The following is a 14,356-nucleotide window of genomic DNA, read 5'->3' as shown; positions in this document are numbered from 1 at the left end:
GGCACAGCCTTAGGGAGGCCTAGCCTCTCCTTTGCAGCAACCGTCTTCCCAAGGGTAAAACCTACGGTAGAGGGCTCAACCCATCAAACCACCAGTCCCCTATGTCTGTGGTCATGTTAGCAACCATGGAGGTGGGGTAGGCGAATAGCCCTGCATTATCCACAGGCTCCTCAAGGGGGCACTACATCTTTTTTTCCTTGTTTTTCTTTTTTTTTTTTTTTTTAACTTTCCCTTCTTTTTTAAATCAACTGTATGAAAAAAAAGTTAAAAATAAAACAAACATACAATAAAAGAACATTTCAAAGAGACCATAACAAGGGAGTAAGAAAAAGACAATCAACCTAAGATAACTGCTTAACTTCCAGCATGTTCCTACTTTACCCCAAGAAAGTTACCTAATATAGCAACATTTCTGTGAACTTGTTCCTACTATATCCATCAGAAATTAACAGACCATAGTCATTCCTGGGCATCCCCAGAATGTTAAATAGCTTATCTGTTCTTCTTGGATTATTGTTCCCCCTTCCTTAATTGCTCTCTATTGCTAGTTCCCCTACATTCTACATTATAAACCATTTGTTTTACATTTTTCAAAGTTCACATTAGTGGTAGCATATAATATTTCTCTTTTTGTGCCTGGCTTATTTCGCTCAGCATTATGTCTTCAAGGTTCATCCATGTTGTCATATGTTTCACGAGGTCGTTCCTTCTTACTGCCGCGTAGTATTCCATCGTGTGTATATACCACATTTTATTTATCCACTCATCTGTTGAAGGACATTTGGGTTGTTTCCATCTCTTGGCAATTGTGAATAATGCTGCTATGAACATTGGCGTGCAGATATCTGTTCGTGTCACTGCTTTCCGACCTTCCGGGTATATACTGAGAAGTGCAATCGCTGGATCGAATGGTAACTCTATATCTAGTTTTCTAAGGAACTGCCAGACTGACTTCCAGAGTGGCTGAACCATTATACAGTCCCACCAACAATGAACAAGAGTTCCAATTTCTCCACATCCCCTCCAGCATTTGTAGTTTCCTGTTTGTTTAATGGCAGCCATTCTAATCGGTGTGAGATGGTATCTCATTGTGGTCTTAATTTGCATCTCTCTAATAGCTAGTGAAGCTGAACATTTTTTCATGTGTTTCTTGGCCATTTGTATTTCCTCTTCAGAGAGCTGTCTTTTCATATCTTTTGCCCATTTTATAATTGGGCTGTCTGTACTATTGTCATTGAGTTGTAGGATTTCTTTATATATGCAAGATATCAGTCTTTGGTCAGATACATGGTTTCCAAAAATTTTTTCCCATTGAGTTGGCTGCCTCTTTACCTTTTTGAGAAATTCCTTTGAAGTGCAGAAACTTCTAAGCTTGAGGAGTTCCCATTTATCTATTTTTTCTTTTGTTGCTTGTGCTTTGGGTGTAAAGTCTAGGAAGTGGCCGCCTAATACAAGGTCTTGAAGATGTTTTCCTACATTATCTTCTAGGAGTTTTATGGTACTTTCTTTCATATTGAGATCTTTGGTCCATTTTGAGTTAATTTTTGTGTAGGGGGTGAGGTAGGGGCCCTCTTTCATTCTTTTGGATATGGATATCCAACTCTCCCAGCCCCATTTGTTGAAAAGACCATTATGACTCAGTTCAGTGACTTTGGGGGCCTTATCAAAGATCAGTCGGCCATAGATCTGAGGGTCTATCTCTGAATTCTCAATTCGATTCCATTGATCTATATGTCTATCTTTGTGCCAGTACCATGATGTTTTGGCAACTGTGGCTTTATAATAAGCTTCAAAGTCAGGGAGTGTAAGTCCTCCCACTTCGTTTTTCTTTTTTAGAGTGTCTTTAGCAATTCGAGGCATCTTCCCTTTCCAAATAAATTTGATAACTAGCTTTTCCAAGTCTGCAAAGTAGGTTGTTGGAATTTTGATTGGGATTGCATTGAATCTGTAGATGAGTTAGGGTAGAATTGACATCTTAATGACATTTAGTCTTCCTATCCATGAACATGGAATATTTTTCCATCTTTTAAGGTCCCCTTCTATTTCTTTTAGTAGAGTTATGTAGTTTTCTTTGTATAGGTCTTTTACATCTTTGGTTAAGTTTATTCCTAGGTACTTGATTTTTTTAGTTGCTATTGAAAATGGTATCTTTTTCTTGAGTGTCTCTTCAGTTTGTTCACTTCTAGCATATAGAAACATTACTGACTTATGTGCATTAATCTTGTATCCTGCTACTTTGCTAAATTTGTTTATTAGCTCTAGTAGCTGTATCGTCGATTTCTCAGGGTTTTCTAGATATAAGATCATATCATCTGCAAACAATGACAGTTTTACTTCTTCTTTTCCAATTTGGATGCCTTTTATTTCTTTGTCTTGCCGGATTGCCCTGGCTAGCACTTCCAGCACAATGTTGAATAACAGTGGTGACAGCGGGCATCCTTGTCTTGTTCCTGATCTTAGAGGGAAGGCTTTCAGTCTCTCACCATTGAGTACTATGCTGGCTGTGGGTTTTTCATATATGCTCTTTATCATGTTGAGGAAGTTTCCTTCAATTCTTACCTTTTGAAGTGTTTTTATCAAAAACGGATGTTGGATTTTGTCAAATGCTTTTTCAGCATCTATTGAGATGATCAATTGATTTTTCCCTTTTGACTTGTGAATGTGTTATAATACGTTGATTGATTTTCTTATGTTGAACCATCCTTGCATGCCTGGAATGAACCCCTCTTGGTCATGGTGTATGATTTTTTTAATGTGTCTTTGGATTCGATTTGCAAGTATTTTGTTGAGGATTTTTGCATCTATATTCATTAGGGAGATTGGCCGGTAGTTTTCCTTTTTTGTAGCATCTTTGCCTGGTTTTCGTGTTAGATTAATGTTAGCTTCATAAAATGAGTTAGGTAGTGTTCCATTTTCTTCAATGTTTTGAAAGAGTTTGAGTAAGATTGGTGTCAGTTCTTTCTGGAAAGTTTGGTAGAATTCCCCTGTGAAGCCATCTGGCCCTGGGCATTCATTTGTGGGAAGATTTTTGATGACTGATTGGATCTCTTTGCTTGTGATGGGTTGGTTGAGGTCTTCTATTTCTTCTCTGGTCAGTCTAGGTTGTTCATATGTTTCCAGGAAATTGTCCATTTCTTCTACATTATCCAGTTTGTTGCCATACAGTTGTTCATAATATCCTCTTATAATTTTTTTAATTTCTTCAGGATCTGCAGTTATGTCACCTTTTTCATTCATTATTTTGTTTATATGGGTCTTCTCTCTTTTTGATTTTGTCAGTCTAGCTAGGGGCTTGTCAATCTTGTTGATCTTCTCAAAGAACCAACTTTTGGTGATATTTATCCTCTCTATTGTTTTTTTGTTCTCTATGTCATTTATTTCTGCTTTAATCCTTGTTATTTCTTTTCTTGTACTTGGTTTAGGATTGGTTTGCTGTTCATTTTCTACCTTCTTCAGTTGATCCATTAGTTCTTTGATTTTGGCTCTTTCTTCCTTTTTAATATATGCGTTTAGTGCTATAAATTTCCCCCCTTAGCACTGCTTTTGCTGCATCCCATAGGTTTTGGTATGTTGTGTTCTCATTTTCATTTGTCTCTATATATTTAGCGATTTCTCTTGCTATTTCTTCGTTAACCCACTGATTGTTTAGGAGTGTGTTGTTTAACCTCCAGGTATTTGTGAATTTTCTGTCTCTGATGGTTATTGACTTCTAATTGTATTCCATTGTGGTCAGAGAATGTGCTTTGAATAATTTCAATCTTTTTAAATTTATTGAGGCTTGTTTTATGTCCCAGCATATGATCTATTCTGGAGAAAGTTCCGTGAGCACTAGAAAAGTATGTGTATCCTGGTGATTTGGGATGTAATGTCCTGTATATGTCTGTTAAATCTAATTCATTTATCAGATTGTTTAGGTTTTCAATTTCCTTACTGGTCTTCTGTCTGGTTGATCTATCTATAGGAGAGAGTGATGTGTTGAAGTCTCCCACAATTATTGTGGAAACATCAATTGCTTCCTTTAGTTTTGCCAGTGTTTCTCTCATGTATTTTGTGGCACCTTGATTGGATGCATAGACATTTACGATTGTTATTTCTTCTTGTTGAACTGCCCCTTTTATTAGTATGTAGTGACCTTCTTTGTCTCTCAAAACATCCTTGCATTTAAAGTCTATTTTATCTGAGATTAATATTGCTACAACTGTTTTCTTTTGGCTGTAGCTTGCATGAAATATTTTTTTCCATCCTTTCACTTTCAGTTTCTTTGTGTCCCTGTGTCTAAGATGAGTCTCTTGTATACAACATATTGATGGTTCATTTTTTTTGATCCATTCTGCGAATCTATATCTGTTAATTGGGGAGTTTAATCCATTTACATTCAACGTTATAACCGTGAAGGCATTTCTTGAATCAGCCATCTTATCCTTTGGTTTATGTTTGTCATATTTTTCCCCGCTCTCTATTAATATCCTTTATTGTACCCATACCAAATCTCTTTAGTACTGAACCTTTCTCCAAGTCTCTCTGTCCTTTCTTTGTTTCTCTGTCTGTAGGGTTCCCTTTAGTATCTCCAGTAGGGCAGGTCTCTTGTTAGCAAACTCTCTCACCGTATGTTTGTCTGTGAAAAATTTAAGCTCTCCCTCAAATTTGAAGGAAAGCTTTGCTGGATAAAGTATTCTTGGTTGGAAATTTTTCTCACTCAGAATTTTAAATATATCGTGCCACTGCCTTCTCGCCTCCATGGTGGCTGCTGAGTAGTCACTACTTAGTCTTATGCTGTTTCCTTTGTATGTGGTGAATTGCTTTTCTCTTGCTGCTTTCAGAACTTGCTCCTTCTCTTCTGTGTTTGACAGTGTGATCAGAATATGTCTCAGAGTGGGTTTATTTGGATTTATTCTATTTGGAGTTCGCTGAGCATTTATGATTTGTGTATTTATGTTGTTTAGAAGATTTGGGAAGTTTTCCCCAACAATTTCTTTGAATACTCTTCCTAGACCTTTACCCTTTTCTTCCCCTTTTGGAACACCAATGAGTCTGATATTTGGAAGTTTCATATTATCTATCATATCCCTGAGGTCCATTTCGATTTTTTCAATTTTGTTCCCCATTCTTTCTTTTATGCTTTCATTTTCCATTCTGTCATCTTCGAGGTCACTGATTCGTTGTTCAACTTCTTCTAGTCTTGTACTATGAGTGTCCAGAATCTTTTTAATTTGGTCAACAGTTTCTTTAATTTCCATAAGATCATCCATTTTTTTATTTAGTCTTGAAATGTCTTCTTTATGCTCTTCTAGGGTCTTCTTGATTTCCTTTGTATCCCGTACTATGGTCTCATTGTTCATCTTTAGTTCTTTGAGTAGCTGCTCTAGGTGCTGTGTCTCTTCTGGTCTTTTTATTTGGGTGTTTGGGCTTGGGTTATCCATATCATCTGGTTTTTTCATATGCTTTATAATTTTCTGTTGTTTTTGGCCTCTTGGCATTTGCTGAACTTGATAGGGTTCTTTTAGGATTTGTAGACCAATTGAAGTCCTTATCTCTAATTTATCAGATCTACAGCTTCGTGGAGTACACTTTCTCTAACTAACCAGCAGGTGGCGTCCACGAGTCACCTGTTCTCCACAAGCCAGTTCTCCCCTGCTTAGCCTTTTTGGTGAGTGGGGGAGTGAGTCTTGTGGGGTCCAATTGGTGTAACAAGCTTGTGTGTGTAGTTGGTGTTGCCTGCCCTGTATATGGGGCGTGTTTCTGGGCAGTCAGGGAGGGGGGGTGGCTCTAACAATCAAATCTCCCTGATGATCCTAGAGTTTTAAAGCTGCTGCAATAGTCTAATCCTTCAGTTCAGTCCTGCCACAGTTTGTGTCTGCCACTGACCCACAAGTCCTTGGTATTGGCGTATGGCTCCTGAGACTTGCAAGTGGGCCCCTCTTCCAGGCTGTGCACCCCGGGTCCTCTGTTGAGGGATGACTGTGCTATGTCACAGGTGAGTGCCGTCCCCCCAGGGCAGTTCTGGGCTGCTGGGCTGTGTAGGGAGGCTCCCAGTCTGCTGAAATGATGGCTGAATGGGGCTTTGTTAATTCCCACTGCTCCACCTTCCCAACTCTGGGACAATCAGCTGAGGTTGCAGGGAAGGCTAATGTCCACACCCAGTTTTGTGGTGTGTGCCTGTTATTTGAAGCGCTTCCGTCACACTGGGTTGTCTGGTGCAGCTCTGGTCTATGGGGCTGGCGACGGGCAGGAGTGTTTCCTGTCCACCAGGATGATGGCTGTGAGCAGACACCCCCCTTTTCTTGGGAAGTTGTGGTGTTTAGTGAATTTTCTCAGCCACTTGATTATTGCCTTTTGTCTCAGAGCTCTCTTAGTTCTGCTCTTGTCTTGACCTGCCCAAATTGCAAGTCTTTGAAGCTTTCTGTATTGGGCTTCTTAGACTAATTGTTTTAGAAAAATAATAAAGGATTAAAAAAAAGGGCCCTCCTCAGAGATCTAATGGGTTATTGAAATGCTAAGAGACAAAGCAATTAGGGCCATTAAGGAAAGGTCCACAGGGCAGAGAGATCAGCTTTCCTTCGGGATTTGCATATGAGCCTCAGGGCCTGAGCTCTGCCCTTCCCCTTTCTATGTTCACCAGAACTCCAAAAATCCTCCACTTTTATTTTGGAGTTTTTCGTGCTGTTTTTTTCTATGCCTGTCTCCTCTCTGCTGGGCTGGCTGCTCTCAGATTCTCTGGTGTCTAGTCTCAGTCTATCTATGGTTGGAGTTTGGATCAGTAGAATGAGTTTCTGATAATGGCTGCCACTGCAGTTCTCCCTTCTCCTTCCCGGAGCTGACAGCCCCTCCTCCCATGGGACTGAGCCTGGCAGGGAGGGGTGCGGGTCCCCTGGCCACAAAAAGTTACAGATTTCGCTGATCTCAGCAGTTCCACGTTTTCATGAGTGTTGTATGAAGTATGCCCAAAGTCAGATTGCTCTGTGGTGTCCAGTCCACGCAGTTCCTGGCTTTCTACCTACTTTCCTGGAGGAGTAACTAAAACATACAGCTCACCAGTCCGCCATCTTGCCCTGCCTCTCTTCTGATAATTATTTTTTGAACAAATAAATTCTTGAATATATATACCAAAAAATCTGACGCTTACTAAGATTTTATACCAACATGTAGGTCAACACTATGGGATAAAAAGCAAACAATAAAATACGTTATATTATGTGGGGAAGGGTTGGTTCTGATCAACAGCCTAGATATTGCTTTCAAGTGAGCTCAATAGTCACTTTAAATAACTATGTGGGTGTGGGAGGTCTGTATATACTCCTTAAGAATCTTGAACCCACTAATGGCAAGTTTGACAAAAGAAGCATTATTATAATTCAGGACTATTGACATGAAAAATATAAAATGTGTGAATAATAACTAGCTCAACTCTCCTGTATGTATAGAAAGGAGCCGAGGGCTATTGACCTTGTCATTGGTTTGAGAGGGCCTTAAATTTTCTTCTGTCTGAATGTCATTCTCTCCCCCCATCTCTCCCCCACCTATTGGAGCCATATGAATGTGTTCTTGAATAAAGTGGGTTCCAGGTAGCCTTTTACAGAAGTTGCCTCTCCGGAAGAACAGCCAGTGCGTGTTTCTCTGTTTTTTTCGGGTAGGTGGCACCTCTGTCAAGGAAAAGTGCTTCCCTCATCAAAGGAAGACCTTAACTCTGGGCTAGTAGAACTACCTTAAAGATCTACAGTTCTGATAATTTCATCAGGGGGAAAATTTAACTGCTTTGAGTGTCTTGTGTTTTTTGATTAGTTTCAGGGTTAACTCCAGTCAGTAAAGCACCTGTCTCAGTTCTCAGTAATTGGTGGATATTGTAGAATTAATGTGGTCTACTGGAAAGACAGTGGCTTTCATACCAGAAGGATATGGGTTAGAAACCCAGTTTTACCATTTATTAGTGCCTGCTACTACTACAACAACAACAAAATCACCACTCTTCAGAGGAATATAACAGAATTCAGAGTATCCACAATACAACATTCACAATGTTCAGAATATAATCCAAAGCTACTTAAGACATGAAGAGCCATAAAAATGTGACCCATTTTCAAGACAACACACAGTCAATGAAGACTGACCCCTAATTGATACAAATGTTGGAATAACTAGATAAGAATTCTAAAACAGTTATTATAACTATAGTCATTAACATAAGAGAAAATTATGCTTAAATTAAATGAAAAATATAAAAATCAGTAGAGAAATAGAGACTACAAAAATGGATCAAATAGAACTGAAAAATATAATATCTGAAGTAAAAAATTCACTGAATGAACTTAAAAGCAGGATGAAGATAACAGAGAGTCAGTGAACTTAAAGATAGATCGATAGAAATTATCCTAAGATAATTAAGAATAAAAAGGAAAATGGTAAAAGAATAGGACTTCAGGTACTCACAAGACAAAATTAAAATGTCTAACATATGTGTAATGAGAGTCCCAGTAGAAGAAAGAAGGAAGTACAAAAATATATTTGCAGAAATAATGAGCAAAAATTTCCCAGATTTGATAAATGACATAATTTTACAAATTCAAGAATCTCAGCAAACCCAAGCAGGATAAATACGAAATTAATCATGCCTTGGCACATTAAAATCAAATTGCTGAAAAACCAAAGATAAAGAAAAAATATTGAAAATATCTAGAGAAAAAATATGTTCCATACAAGGGGACAGTGATTCAATGGAAGCCAGAAAACAATGGAAGGCCATCTTTAAAGTGAAGGGAGTTAAAAAAATCAACCCAGAATTTATATTCAATGAAAATATCCTTTAAGCTTGAAGGAAAATAAAGACATTTTTAGATGAAAGAAAACTAAGTGAATTCATCATTGGCAGGCCTGCCTTACAACAAATGCTAAAGGAACTTCTTTAGGTTGACATGAAATGATACCAGATGGAAAAGCAGATCTTCAGGAAGGAATGAAGAACACTAAAAGTGGTAAATATCTGGATAAATATAAAATACTATTTTTTTCTCTCTTGATTTCTTTAAAATACACGACCTCTCCAAGAACAAATTATAACATTGTCTTGTGGGGTTTATAACACAGTAGATGTTATCCATATGACAACTACAGCATAAAGATGGAGAGATGCTAGATGGAGCTACACAGTTGCAGAGTTTTTACATTTTGCATGAAAAGGTACAACATTAATTCTAAGTAGACTGAGTTAAAGATGTATATTATAATCTCTAAATTAAACACTAAAATGATAATATGAAGTGTTATACCTAAAAAGCCTTATTTTTCCCTGTCCTTTCTTTTTTGAAGGTCATCTTCATTATTATTTTTTGGTGAGAAAATGGTGAATGCAGTCATTTACTCATCCATCTATGCATCCATCCAATAGATACTTATCACATAACCTTTCAATTTTTAGATACTTTGGCCTTGAGGATATAAACAAAATAGGACACAATGCTTGCCTGCACGGAACTTCATCATTCTGTCTCATGAATGTTGGAGATTCTCCTGACTTCTGCATCAGTGGAATATTCAATTTGTTACATTTAGGGAATGGGAGAGTGAGCCCCTCAGAAGACATATCTTTCTAGATTTAGGTAACAGGTAATGGGTGCTCTAAACAGGCTTTCAGCATGGAGATGATGACAGGATCTGATTTCATTTCCAGCCATTATGTGAAAGGACCTAGTGAGGTGGGAGGGTTGAGGTTGGAGGAGCATGCCGTTGACTTGCAGTGAGAAGTTGGTTCAGGTCCTGCCTGTTACCCACTTAGCTTTGTGACTTTAAGCAAATCATTTAATCTCTCTGAGCCTCAGTTTCATCACTTGTAAAATTGCATTGTAATCTTTGGCATTGCTCTTAAGGAGATAAATCTAGTTCTGTTTCTTGAGTCCAAGGATCAATATGGTTCAGGGTTCCACATATCAGTGGAACCACTTTGAAAGAACTTAGAACTAGGTGTTCCAAACCAAAATTTCAACTTGAGTCTTGGGTAAAATGACTGAAGATGATTTACTCTGCAGGTTATGTTCCTGATTAGATTTTGTTTTCCTGTATGCTTTAGTTTGGTTGAGTAGAATACACATAGGCTTTGGTGTAAGATAGCCTTGAATCCAAATTCTAGCTTTGCCATTCTAGGTCTGACTTTGGACATTATACCCCAGATTTCTCATCTGTAAAATGGGGATACTAAGGTCTGGAAATGCATCCAATTAATCCAGTGTGAGCAGAAGAGTTGTGGTCTGCTTCCAAGCCTGGTCCATCAAAAACCTCCCATCAGCAAGCCTCCATATTTCTTTCTCTTCAGGTTTGAAGCAGAAGAGCACAAGGAGCTTCCTGGAAGCCATGTCTTGAGGAAGGTGGAGCCACAAGATGGAAGGATGCTGGGCCCATCCGTCATTGCTTGGAGGAGAGCTGCCCTACTCATCAGGATGCTGTTTTGGACAAGTGAGAAATAAACTTCTGTTGTGTTTGCGATTTCATACACTTTTTGTATCTATTTGTTATAGCATTATGTTATGAATTAAACAATGTAAGTTATGTAAAACATCTTGCATATGCTAAGTGTCACATGGTAGGGTTAAATAAAGAAAAGTAAGTGCACTTCCCTCTGACACCAATGTTTTTATTAGACTATATTAGACTGTATTAAAAGAGTCAACGTCATTCTTGCTAATGTTGCATTTTTGTCATCTATGTTTGTAACTCTTTTTTTCAAGTAAATCAAGAAGAGGTAATAATACCAACCTCCTTCCCAGAGACACAGAGAGATAAGTAACTACTAAGCAGGAATGGTTAAGAGTGTTTCAGAAATGCCAGATGATAACTGGATGGGGCAGATGAGTTTAAATTAAATTCAAAACAGCAGCTTTCTTTAAAGACGCAATCTCTTGGGTCATTATCAGACCGGGAGGCCCAGGAAGTTTGTGGAGAAGCTGTTTTCTCTCAGTTAGGTATCCTCATTGCTGTCTGTGAGAAATGTATATTCAGCCATTGGACAAAGAGGGTCCTTCACTAGGAAGTATGGCCTCAGCACGGGCTTAGATCCGGAAGGATGGAGGACCCCATGGGGCAGTCCAAAACCCAAATCCAAACCCTGACCGCTCACTGGCCAGAGAGCCCTTAGGTCCAAGGGCTCAGTACAGAGAGCATTAGTGACCTCCCCCGTGGCCCCTCCAGGCCGGGTGCGAGGGGTGGACGTGGAGTCTCTACTCTCACTACTGCTCTCCCTGACTCGTCCCCCACTAACCTCATGAGTCCCCCCCCTAGAGGGGCTTCTCTGGTGCCTGGCCCTGCAGAGTTCCAAAGGCTGGTTAGATCAGCAGTGGTTGCTGCCTGTGGGGCTGGGCTGCCTCCTATCTCAGCACACAGATGCTCAAGCTCAGGCGTCTGAGAATTTGCAGCTGGATTTGGCAGATGCCAGATGACAGCAAGGCAGTATTCCACGGCTAGCCCAGGAGCAAGTCCCAGGGGCAGCTTGGAGAGATTGCAGGTTATGAAGAGGCAGAGAGGTGGTAGCTTCTCTAGGGCAAGAGGACAGAGGGTGCTAGAGGCAGCAGGAGGAAGGAGGAAGGAAGAGTGTGACTGGGAAAGAGGATGGCGATGAAGCCATGGAGAGTGTCGTTGGGGAAGGGGAGAGGAGCCAGATTCTGGAGGATTCTGAATGCTGGCAGAGAAGTTCTACATGGACAGATGAGGGTTCAGGATACTTCCCAGTCCCAGCATGGCAGGGACACCTTGGAGCAGGCTTCTTTCCCAACCAAGCCATCTCCTACCTCCCACGAGATGCTCCGGGGCCTCCACCTCCACAGGGAGCCTTATCCTTGGCCAGTCAGTGCCTCCTGCCTGGCACTTCCCAGGATGGTCAGTGCAGCCTGCTCAGCACATTTTCCTCCCGCTCTGCTCAGCACATCTTTCACTTCAGCTCAGCTCAGCACATCTGGTGCCTCCCCAGCACCCAGTCCAGTGCCAACCATTTCTCACGGCAGTGATGAAGTTGGGGTTCGGGTCATCTCCTCTCCACTGCTGCTTCCCAGCAGAGCCCTGCCCCTCCTGCTTGCAGCCCCAGGCCCCAGCCCTCCAAACGGAGCCTGTCACTCCCTCCCCATCCCTGGATTGGACCAGCCCATTGCACCCCTTGGTAACCTCCCCCCTGAATGACTTAGTTCAGCCCTGACCTAGAGCATTCAGAGCTGAATCCTCGCCTCCTCGTTCTAGCTCACTTGGGCTTGACTACCTTGCTTTTGTAACTCAGAGCCAGTTTCTCCTCTCTCTGCCCCCGGCCCTTTCCTTACAAAGGGCTTTGCAGCAGCCCTGGGAGAGCCAAGCACCAGTCATGTCTCCACGGTTCCTTGTTAGCTGCACTCCAAGCAGGAAAGTGACTGGGCCTGACAATATAATTTACATTGCTGTATAAAACTATCTGTGGAAGCCAAGCTAATTTGTGCCAGATTAGGCTATTTGTCTCAGCCACTGTCTAGTGGCAAAATCTATCAGAGGGCTGTTTTCAAATATCGCTTTTCAAGCGTGCCCTTGAGAGGCAGAAATTGATTGGGATCTTAGAGAGCAAAATTACAGCAATAACTTAAAAGAAACAATAATTACTGAATCATACCAGTGTCAGCACTCTGCAAAACACGAAATAGCCATCAAACCCCAATCCAATATATTCTGAAGCGAATTTATTGAATGGAAAAAGCAGTTGAGTGAGGGTTTTTCTCCACCCCCCTCCCCTTCCCCTGTACATATGGTTATCTCAAAACTGCAAGTGAATGAGTCGATAATTCTTGTCATTGACTGCTCCATTTTCACGGAGTCAGAGGAGATCCATTAGCTGCCTCGGCTGCCCTCTCTCCTCTGTCTCCTTCTCTCCATCGCCTCCATCCATTTGCTAGTCTCTGCTCTTCAAGCAAACAAACATGTATAACTAATCATCTGTTAAAATGCAGAAGGCCCCTAATAAATCTCTGTAGCTGAAATACTTTAATGGGTAATTAATTGATCCTGTTCCAGAGGAGTAATAAGATAATAAATTAGACAATATTTCACTCAGTCGTGTCAGGTTCCTGGCTAATGGCGCTGTAGGGCCAAGCTGAAGGATAATAAATTAGCCAGAAATTAACTGCTAAGAGCTTTCTGCAGAGAAATCGGCTGAAGAGTGAGTCACAAGCATGATTCAGGGCCTGACTGGCGATGGGGCAAGCTCTGCAAATATGAACTTGTGCTTTGGGAGGGGTGCAGGGAATGGGGTGTTGCCGGCAGGAGACGACCTGATTTACAACACTCTAAGTAGGTTCCCTTGACCCAGGACCCTTCCCTCACGCACTGAGCTGGTTCCCGGCAGCTGCAGACTCATGCACGTAGGGACACTCTTAAAAATGGTTTCCTCCAAGTCATTAGACTATATGAGCTTGGACACTGAGCGCCTGTAGCCATCCGCTGCTCCGTCAGTGGCTTCCTAAGCAAACATGCAAATAAGGAGGGAGGATCCGTGGAAGAGAGACTTCATATTCTGTACCAAACAAGGGTTTCACAAAAATTAAGCCGGAAGGGAAGCAGGGAGAGATGGAGTTGACTGCGTTCATCAACTGGCAGGAAATATTTGGTATGGGACAAGATAGAGAAAATCCCTTGGTTTTCTTAGGAAAATTGAGTAGGGTGTTGACGGCGAATAGGCAAGGCAAGAATTTTGAACCTCAGAGGTCAGAGGGCCCTTTGCTTGAAGAAATGGGAAGTAACTTTCTCCATGAAAAGCAGGAGTAAAGCTTGGAGTAAAGTGGGAGAATGAGGGGAGTTCAGTACATAGTGAAGCACTGGGGAAATGAAGTGGTTTGAATTTTTCCCTACCTTTACCTTGTGAAGATTATTTAAATACTCTGAGCCTTGATTTGCCCATCAGTAAAACAGCACTGAGATGAATAAATGTAATAAAATATGGGAAGCTTCTAGTTCCGTGAATCACCTACAGGAGGTGCTATACTAAGGATACTTATTATTTGGGTGGCAATGAGGAAGGTTATCGTTTACAGGCAGAGGAGATGGCAGCCAAGGAAATGAGAGGAGGGAGGTGGTGGGCAGGAAGGACCAAATCACCCCTGCCCCAACCCTAACGACTGCCCAAACCCAAGCATGCTCACCTTCGCCAGACCATCCCTGATTGCTAGTGGTAAAAGCCGTCCATTCATCTTCTGAGTCATGGTGAATCGGGCAGTGTGGGTTGAAGGAATAAACAAAGCTGGATTGTAAAACACATGCCCAGTGTTCAATAAATGGCAGCTTTTGTTATGCTCAGTTGTAGTAGTATTGATATTATTGACATTACTTGCTTTACACCTACCGGTTCTTCGTCTTTCTGGGTGTTGAT

At 41.0% G+C, this 14,356-nt stretch overlaps 1 pseudogene; it reads right to left on the bottom strand.

Moving 5' to 3' along the window:
• Positions 1-14,143, bottom strand: part of LOC119530656 — a 40,606-nt pseudogene extending 26,463 nt beyond the window's left edge.
• Positions 14,144-14,356: the final 213 nt, after the last annotated feature.

Source organism: Choloepus didactylus, chromosome 3 (assembly GCF_015220235.1).
Source record: "Choloepus didactylus isolate mChoDid1 chromosome 3, mChoDid1.pri, whole genome shotgun sequence".
NCBI lineage: Eukaryota > Metazoa > Chordata > Mammalia > Pilosa > Megalonychidae > Choloepus > Choloepus didactylus.
This window is presented reverse-complemented; position numbering and strand designations above follow the sequence as displayed.